Genomic DNA, 10,087 nt, shown 5'->3' with positions numbered 1-10,087 from the left:
ATGCCCCCAGCCGAGCAGCGACTGGTGGGTATGTATATGATTCAGCACCTCATTACTCTGTATGAGGGTCAACATTCTGATCCAGGTCCGTTACACGATATCCTGAACGAGTTACTCCAGTATAGATGGAGAGGTCTAGGTACCGATTTAATTAGTGTCATTCTAGAACAGCGTCACAAATATAGAACATTCTTGAACCCGCATTTTGTTCATGTCTCACCCCCAGAAAGTAAATCATTCTACATAGACAGACAGAATCCGTTACGAGAAGTCCACCCAGTCAGAGGAACGGGTGGCGAAATGCAACGAGTGTTTGTATATACTCCAATCACAAAGATGGAACTTCTCGAGATGAAGAAATTAATTCCCTGTCATGATAAAGATCCAGCAGGGTTCCATAGAGAATTAAAAGACATGCTCCGTATGGGAGAATACACTTACCCAGATATCATTAAAATGTTAAAGGTTCTGTTGCCCGCAGGGGTGTATGAAAAGCTAAAAGAAAAAGAATGGGAGGTGGGAGAGAAAAAGATAGATTGGGCAGTCCTAGAAGCAGAAGATAAGATACGTGTACCAGGTACTGGTCTAGGAGAGAAATGTAAAGAATTACCAGAATTATTAATTCAAGTTTTACCCAGATTATTAACAACTAGAAAGGAAGACTGGGATGCAATCTCAGCCTGTAAACAGAAACAAGATGAAGATATTAGTGATTTTTATTCTAGGTTTGAAAAGTGCTTTAGTATCAACAGTGGTCTCAAGACAAGTAGTGAGTCATACCCTCACCTTTTCGTTACTAAATTAGTCGAGAATTCAAGTCCACCAATTAAAAACCGAGTTCTGAAAGTCGAAAGCACCTGGCAAGCAAATACTCCGTCCCAGATGCTCCAGATGCTCCAGTATCACCAGAATAGAATCAGGGAAGAGCAAGAACACGAGAGAAAACGTATGAAAGACACGAAAATGAAAGTGCTAGTTGCACAATCTGTTCCTCAAGACAGTCAGAAGAGGGGTCCGAATCAAGCCAGTCATCCTGCAGCTCCCGTTAAAGGGAACTGCAATTATTGTAAACAGCCAGGTCATTTTATAAATGAGTGTGCAGTTCTGAAACACAACATAGCTACCGGTAAGACTAAAGAAAGACCACGTCCGCCTAGACAAGAACAAGTTTCACAGATTCCTCAGTCACAGAATGCACCACAGACAGTTACAGCACCGCAGCCTATTGCTGCAACACAGCATGTTACACAGCAGATGTACCAATATGCACAGTCTGAGTATCCAGAGTACCAGCCATATTCATGAAACAGCCTAGAGAGGGAGGTAGGCTTGCCTCTCATCGAGATACCTGTAGATCAAGAAGGTCCCTATGTTCACAGTCAAGTATTAGGGAAAGACAGAAAGTTTTTGATTGATACAGGGGCAAGTAGGACCACAATTAGTCATGCCGAAGTTCCAGGGGCTCCGCTCTCAGGCTCAAGAAATGTTTCCCTTGGATTTTCAGGAAAGCCTATCGTTAATGAGATTTCAAAGCCAGTCACTCTAGAAGTAGGTCCATTGTCCCGCACTACTGATCTGTTACTTACTAAGTCATGTCCAGAAAATCTATTAGGCATTAAAACACTGAAAGAGTTAGGTGCCGTTATATGTTGTTCCCCAGAGGGAATACGTCTGTTCCTACGTGACTTTAAGGGTCACTATGTATTACGAGATTTTGATTCCAGACTGTCTAAAGTTCCGCAGCATTTATGGGCGCAAGGTCCAACTGATGTAGGTTATATGCAAATCACACCCCATCGTGTGACTCTCAAACCAGGTGTAGTGTTACCACGAATCAGGCAGTATAGATTGCCACCTGAGGCTGTAGCAGCCTTATCCAAAATTATAGACGAGCTCATGGCTCAAGGAGTAGTTGTAGAAACTGACTCCAATGTATGTAACTCTCCGATCATTCCAGTTATGAAACGTACTGATCCAAATGCACCCCCAGTATATCGATTAGTGATCGACCTACGAGAGCTTAATAAATGTATTATTCCTCAGTACCCAGTTGTCCCAGACATCTCTTCCCTGTTAACTGCTATTGATTCCGAAGCCATGTTCTTTACAGTAATCGACCTCAAGAATGCATTTTTTAGTGTTCCTATTCATCCAGACAGCCAGTTTCTTTTCGGATTCTGTTTAAATGGAAGGAGCTATATGTTCACACGCGCTCCTCAAGGTTTCACAGAAAGTCCTAGTATTTACAGTCAAGCACTCAAGAGACAACTAGATAATATTCACATGCCAACTGACACTGCCCTGCTCCAGTATGTTGATGATCTATTGATCACAGCCCGTTCTGAACGTGACTGCGAGCGAGCGTCACTGACGGTTCTGTATTTCCTAGCCGAGATGGGGCACAAGGTGTCCCCTTCGAAGCTTCAATTCTGTGTCCAGCAAGTGGTCTACTTAGGACACTTACTGTCCAAGAGGGGTAGGCAGTTGACACCAGACCGTATCCAGTTGATAGCGAGTCTTCCCCAGCCCAGGACCCAGAAGGAGGTACGTGCCTTTATTGGCCATACTTCTTATTGCAGACAATGGATTCCTCAGTATGCATTTTTAGCCAAGCCACTGATACAGTTAACGACACAGGAGGCAGCCGTATCGACTGTCCTCCCTTGGACATCTGAACATACACTTAGTTTCAACGAGTTAAAGAAAGCTTTATGCCAAGCTCCAGTTCTAGCTGCGCCGAACTACAGTAAGCCTTTCACACTTTTCGTCACTGAACGCGAAGGTACAGCATTATCTGTTCTCACACAAGATCAAGCAGGACAGTACAAGCCGTGTGCTTACTTTTCTAGCACACTAGATCCAGTCGCCCAGGCGTTGCCTGCGTGCCTCAAGTCAGTTGCAGCCACAGCACTAGCTATCAGACAAAGTGATTCCATAGTTCTAGGACATACCTTGACAGTACACGTTCCACACTCCGTGGAAGTTCTTTTAAACCGAACACAAACACAGCACTTGACAATTGCACGTTTAACAGGTTATGAATTGACACTGTTCCAGCCACACATAGAAATCAGACGCTGCAACGTCCTGAATCCTGCTACACTATTACCATCAGTTAGTTCAAATTCTGCCACACACGACTGTGTGGAAGTAGTTAACATTACGACAAAGCCAAGACAAGATCTGACAGATATTCCGTTACCAGATCCTGACCTGACACTTTATGTGGATGGTTCATGTATGAGAACTAGTACAGGAGAACTAGTCGCCGCGTATGCAGTGACTACTGACACTGAAGTTATTGAAACACACCGTATTGATACCCTGTCCGCTCAAGCAGCAGAGCTAGTTGCTCTGACACAAGCCTGTATACACGCCAAGAACCTGAAAGTTAATGTTTACACAGATTCACGTTACGCATTTGGAGTCGTTCACGACTTTGGAGTGCTCTGGCAAGAGAGAGGTTTCATGACTTCTCATGGAACCAAGATTCAGCATGGTCTCCTTATTCAAGCTCTGTTAGATGCAATACGTTTACCGACATCCATTGCTATTATGAAATGCAAAGCACATACGAAAGTTACTGACATTATTTCTCAAGGTAATGATCTAGCAGATCGCACAGCCAAGCTTACAGCACAGACTCTAGACAGTCCAGTTAACATGACACATACTCCAGATCTGACTACATGTATGACAGTTAAGGACCCTACTCAAGATGTCATAGATATCCAATTACATGCTACTCCCGATGAAACCAAGAAATGGTCTGAACAAGGAGGGGTCCAGACAGATCAGGGATGGTTAACAAAGGGTAGGACCGCATGGTTTCTCCCCGACTCTATGGTTCAAGTCATCATTAATACCGCACATAGTCCAGCACATTTAGGAGAAAAAGCAATGTTAGACAGTATCCAGAACATTTGGTTCAACAAGCATTTACGAGCTGCAGCTAAGCAGAAAGTCCGTACCTGTATGATATGTTGTCAGTTTAATCCAGGTAAAAGTGTCCCGGTGGAACAAGGTGGTTTCCAGCCCCCTGACCACCCTTTTGAGGTCCTCCAGATGGATTATATTCAGATGGAGCGATGTCGAGGTTTCAAGTATGTCCTTGTAGTTGTATGCGCTTTGTCCAGATGGACAGAAGCATATCCAGTCCCAGATTACACAGCCGCGACCACTGCCAAGCAGTTGGTTCGTGAATTCTTCCCTCGATATGGACTCCCTAGAGTCGTATATTCTGATAACGGTCAGCCATTCTCATCTGAGTTGATGAAGCACGTTTCCCTGTTGTTAGGGTACCAGTGGAAGTTTCATTGTGTACGCCATCCTGAAGCAGCCGGTCTAGTCGAGAGACATAATCAGACTCTGAAAATCCGAATTGCTAAAGTATGCAAAGATAAGGGTGTGGACTGGCTAGTAGCTCTGCCAGTCGCTTTGTTTTATATGCGCATGGTCGCACATTCCAGATCAGGTCTGTCCCCGTATGAGGTCGTATTCGGCCGCCCCCCTAACATGTGGGGTACTCCTAGACCCCGAAGTATTACCGATGTTTCATGTAATATGCTGACAGATTACCTAGCTTCCTTGATGTCTGCCCTCAACTCATGTCGTTCACAGGTTGCCGCCGCATTTCCAGACAATACCGAGGTGGCACCGCATGAGATTGTTCCAGGTTCGATGGTGCTCGTCCGGAACTTTGACAGATCAAGTCCGCTGGAGCCACGTTGGAAAGAGCCCCGACAGGTCCTCCTCACCACCCGTACAGCCGTGAAATTGGAAGGACGCCGCGGCTGGGTGCACCTTTCTCATGTTAAACTTTTTAAAGGACTGAAACCCGTCTTCAAGAACATTTCCCAGGATATCAAGACTTGTCAAAACATTGTTCCTAAGGACTGTCCCGCAAATGACATTGTTTCAAAACCCCCCTTGTTAGAGAAAACTCCGCAGCAGGAGTATAAGCAAAAGCTAAGGTCTAGTAAAATAAGTCAGTCAGTTTGATTGTATAAGTCCTCCCCTAGGTGAAACGGTTAGACTGTTTCTGACATGTATAAAATAGACCCCCATAGTGAGAGAGTTAGTCAAAACTCAAACCGATGTATCGTTTTTCTGAGTTTCATATTATTCATCAGCATAATGATTTCCTGCACTAGTTACGCATTTTTCCTGTGTTTTCCAGTTCCTCATGTAAACAAGCATTCTAATGTTACAGTAGAACACACGTTTAGTGATCTGCCTCCCCACGAATATTCATACCGCCTCGCTATGCGTAACAATACCTTCATCCGTATGTTGCATTATTCACACCAGACCAGCAATGCTACTAATTGTTGGGTGTGTGGTCGACTCCCCCCTTTCCAGACGTCGAAGGGAGTTCTGCCACTTTTTCCTTATCCTTTTTCACATAATGGTTCGTGTGGAGCATGGTCCACGTTAACGTCATCCTCAACAGATATGTCTTTTCTTAACAGCACATGTTTCCCAGACAAGCAAGGTTTCTCCCACAGAACAGGTTTAGATCTAGAAAATGAAGTGTACAATTTAGGTAACTATTCGTCGAATTTCATGGTCCTGAATGTTCAGTCTGATACTACTCCAGACTCACCTGCTATTTCAGTATTACCAGTCAAAGGCGAATTATGTGTCCGTAATTATGGTTCTGTACACGTAGGACATAGTGATTGTACTACTATTGTCAAGTATAGTGACAGTGGGAAATCTATTTTCAAAGCTTCACGTCATTCTTATTTTGTTTGTGGTCAAACTGCATATGTTCGTCTGCCCCTCGATTGGGAGGGAACCTGTTACATTGCCTTCCTACTGCCACCTGTTTTTCTAGCCCCACCTGACTACCATAGGAATTCCTACCTAGTACATACCAGACACAAGAGAAATCTCCCGATTGTCGATTATACTGAAACTGCTGCAAAGCAATTCATTGATATTGATAAAGGTGTGTTCCCTTATTTAGGTACCGTTGTAAATAGTAAGCTAATCCGTAGGTTAACAAGAACCCTTGAAGCTGTAGTAGATGAGACTGCCTCCGCTCTAGGTAACTTAACCGAAGAGCAATCCTTTATGAGAATTGTCGTTTTACAGAATCGTCTCGTCCTTGACGTCATACTGGCCGATAGGGGCGGGGCCTGTAGAGTCCTCGGATCCAGTTGCTGCATTTTCATTCCAAATAACGCGCCGTCTGTTTATTCAGCTATAACCAGACTCCATAAAATTGCCCATCTGTTACACCAAGATCCAGGCACCTGGACATGGTCCGGTTGGTTCTGGAATATAATTTCCGCATGGGGATGGAAAGTCCTGTCCTTTCTAGGTATCGCAGTAGCGATCATATTAAGCTGCTGCCTCTGTATACAATGTGGCCCTGCGATTTGCGGCATGTGTGCTACCTCTTGTATTCCTAGTCCCAAGCCCCGTTTTAAATCTCGTTCCAAGACAATTCGAGATGAACAAATGGTACTATATGAAATGATAGATGGTATCATGAATATTGATGTTTCCTGATGGAAACGTAGTGACAAGGAGGGAATGTGGAAAAGTAAATTTTGCCATGTTCTGTGTCCCTACGTGTCATCCATCATATGTTATGTGTGCATGATCAATATGCATATGTATTCCCCATGTCCGATTAATGACGCAATTATAGTTGTGTCCTCCTCTAGTATGCCAGTTTCCAGTCCTCGTGAATACTACGAATATCAGGCTTATGTAAAGTAATGTTGCCACGTTTCTCAGTGTGCACGTTATTTCATTATAAAGTCCCCGTTTCCAGGCCTCAACAGGGCCCGGACATCAGATTCAGCTCCTGTCTCCTGAGCCTCGCTGAGGAGTGATCCAGCCCCCACCTGTATCCTCGACCTTTCACTTACTTCCTGCCTCGCAGTGCCCGGTGCAGCTTGGCTCTGCCTCTGAGTCTGCCAAGACTATGTTATGATTCCAGCTATCAGTTTAGTCCTCCTTCTCTGCATTCCTAAGCTACTGAACTGCATCAATAGTTTCCGTCATTGTCTAGCCTATGCGGCTCCATATTAAGAGAAATACTGTATTTAATGGTCATTTAATATTCTTCATCACGCACTATATGTAGAATAAATGCATGCTCTAGTCTTAGAGTCAGGTAGCTTTTCCCCTCATGACTCTTAGTTTATATCAACATGTTCCCTAAACATCAGATACTAGATAGGGTTTAGGTACATGTCGCTCCGACCCTCCAGACTTTAGTCTCTGCTCCTAGCACAGAGTTCATAGCCCCCAGCTTCTCCTCGTAACACGTCATTGCCAGTTTGCGCGCACCACCAGGTTAGAGGTCCCGGCTCCTTAGGTAGCCCCCTCCTATGTTTCCGCCCATTCATGACATATTCTGTTACGTTTGCATCACATGTCTGAGTTACACCTTCTTTTTACTCTTATCTTTCGCGACTGCTACGCGTCACGCTTTCTGCTCCACCCACTGCTACGCCTACTGCAATGTAATGTTATGTGTTTGCGCTATGTATATATGCTCGTGTATTGTTATTAAAAGTTAGCCCGCTCATCCCAGACCCAGCCCCAGCAGCTGCTGGGCCCTGTCATCCTATTCCTATGCAGGTTGTCCTGTTCCTGTCCTTATGCTGTAATAAACCTGCAAAACTCCTACTACCTCGAATCTTGACTCTTATTTATTGAGCTATCTGTTATGATATATGTCTAGTCAAAAATAGGGTATTATTTATTTATTTACCACAGGGTACCGGCGCTGGAGAAGAAGCCTGGGAACCAAGGTCAACTTTAACGAGGGTCTTGAAGAGTACCATCATGGAGTCTACCGCCAAATTTGATACCACGTGAGGGGCGTCCCGAGGGGCGTTCCTATTGGAAATGTGATTTTGTATTAGGGAAAGCGACCCGGGAGGAGAGCAGAGCAGATGATATTGGAAGCCTAAGAGAGCGGTTGGGTAGGCAGATAGGCTGATCACAAGAGACCGATTTACAGAAGAGACAAGGAGAAGTGCGTGATCTTCTTAGGAAGTCACCACGGCTGACACCTTTTGGGGTAAAGATCTTGTTAAGTAGGGATGTCACTTAGTCTAGTGCAGGGACAGACTAACCTGAATTTTCTTTTCTGTAATGACTCTTAAGTTGCAACTGGTATCCATTTTGGCAACACTAATGATTTTCGAACTTGTACTTATTATTCTGTTTTGTAGACTCAGACTATTCAAAGAATTTATGTTCATAGTGATACCCGTATACCTTTTAAACCTTATCTTGAGAAGTTTGTATCTTCAGTTATCTTTGGCTTTATATTAAATCTTTAAACTTTATCACTGGTCAGTGGTTATTTAGAGTGGTGTAAGTTCTTAATTGACTAACCTAGTAGTAGATTATCTTTTACTCAATGACAGGTACCAACGATCCAGTGAGACTTGATTTGGGATCTGGTAAGGTAACTAGAAACCAGAAACCCCGCGTTAACACCTGCTTGAATTTACAGGTCACTTTTTAAAGCGAAGTGGTATCTAGAAATGCTGTGCTGCCTCCAATAAAATATACTTACTTCATTGTCTGTTGTGGGAGAAACGGTGCACCAGAGATTGCCATATGTTCAGTATGAATGATGCACCCAGGCGTGGAATTTTCTTTCCATTCTAATATTTGTTGTTATTAATTGTACCAAAATGCAAAAAAAAACAACAAAAAAACAGACCAATCAATCAATCAATCAATCAGTGACATTTATAGAGCGCGCTACATAGGACCTCAAGGCGCTGGGGGGGGGGGGGGTGCCGCTACTGCTCGAACAGCCAGGTCTTCAGCTTCTTTCTGAAGGAGAGGTGGTCTTGGGTCAGGCGCAGGTCGGACGGGAGGGAGTTCCAGGTCTTGGCGGCCAGGTAGGAGAATGACCTTCCTCCTGTAGTCGCTCTTCGGATGCGGGGGACGGCGGCGAGGGCGTGGTTGGCTGATCGGAGGTGGCGTCTGGGAGCGTAGAAGTTGACTCGGCTGTTGAGGTAGCTCGGGCCTTGGTCGTGCAGGGCTTTGTGTGCGTGGGTGAGGAGGCGGAAGGTGATTCTCTTGTTGACGGGGAGCCAGTGAAGGTCTCTCAGATGTCCGGAGATGTGGCTGGATCGTGGGATGTCGAGGATGAGTCTGGCTGAGGCGTTTTGGATCCGCTGGAGTCTCTTCTGGAGCTTGGCGGTGGTACCGGCGTAGAGGGCGTTACCGTAGTCCAGTCGGCTGGTGACGAGGGCCTGGGTGACGGTCTTCCTGGTCTCTGTGGGGATCCACCAGAAGATCTTCCGTAGCATGCGTAGGATGTTGAAGCACGCCGAGGAGACGGTGTTGACTTGTCTGGTCATGGAGAGGGAGGAGTCCAGGATGAAGCCCAGGTTTCGTGCATGGTCTGTCGGTTTGGGTGCGGTGCCCAGGGCGGGAGGCCACCAGGAGTCGTCCCAGGCGGAGGGTGAGGAGCCCAGGATGAGGACCTCCGTCTTGTCCGAGTTCAGTTTCAGGCGGCTGGTCGTCATCCACTCAGCTACCTCTTTCATCCCTTCGTGCAGGTTGGCTCTGGCGGCGGTGGGGTCGTTGGTCAGGGAGAGGATCAGCTGGGTGTCGTCGGCGTAGGAGATTATGCTGAGGTGGTGTTTGCGTACGATGGCCGCGAGGGGGCTCATGTAGACGTTGAAGAGGGTGGGGCTCAGGGATGATCCTTGGGGGACGCCGCAGAAGACTTCGGAGGCCTCTGACTTGTACGGTGGTAGGCGGACTCTCTGTGTTCTTCCGTCGAGGAAGGAGATGATCCATTCCAGCGCCTTGTCCTGGATTCCGATGTTGCTGAGGCGCCGAACTAGGGTGCGGTGGCAGACCGTGTCGAAGGCCGCGGAGAGGTCTAGGAGGATGAGGGCCGCTGTTTCTCCATTGTCCATCAGGGCTCGGATGTCATCGGTGGCGGCGATGAGGGCGGTCTCGGTGCTGTGTTTGGCTCGGAAGCCGGACTGTGAGGGGTCGAGGGATCCGTTCGTCTCGAGGAAGGCGGCCATCTGCTTGTTGACGGTCTTCTCGATGACTTTGGCTGGAAACGGGAGGAGCGAGATGG

This window comes from Lissotriton helveticus, chromosome 10 (assembly GCF_964261635.1).
Source record: "Lissotriton helveticus chromosome 10, aLisHel1.1, whole genome shotgun sequence".
Lineage (NCBI taxonomy): Eukaryota > Metazoa > Chordata > Amphibia > Caudata > Salamandridae > Lissotriton > Lissotriton helveticus.
This window is presented reverse-complemented; position numbering follows the sequence as displayed.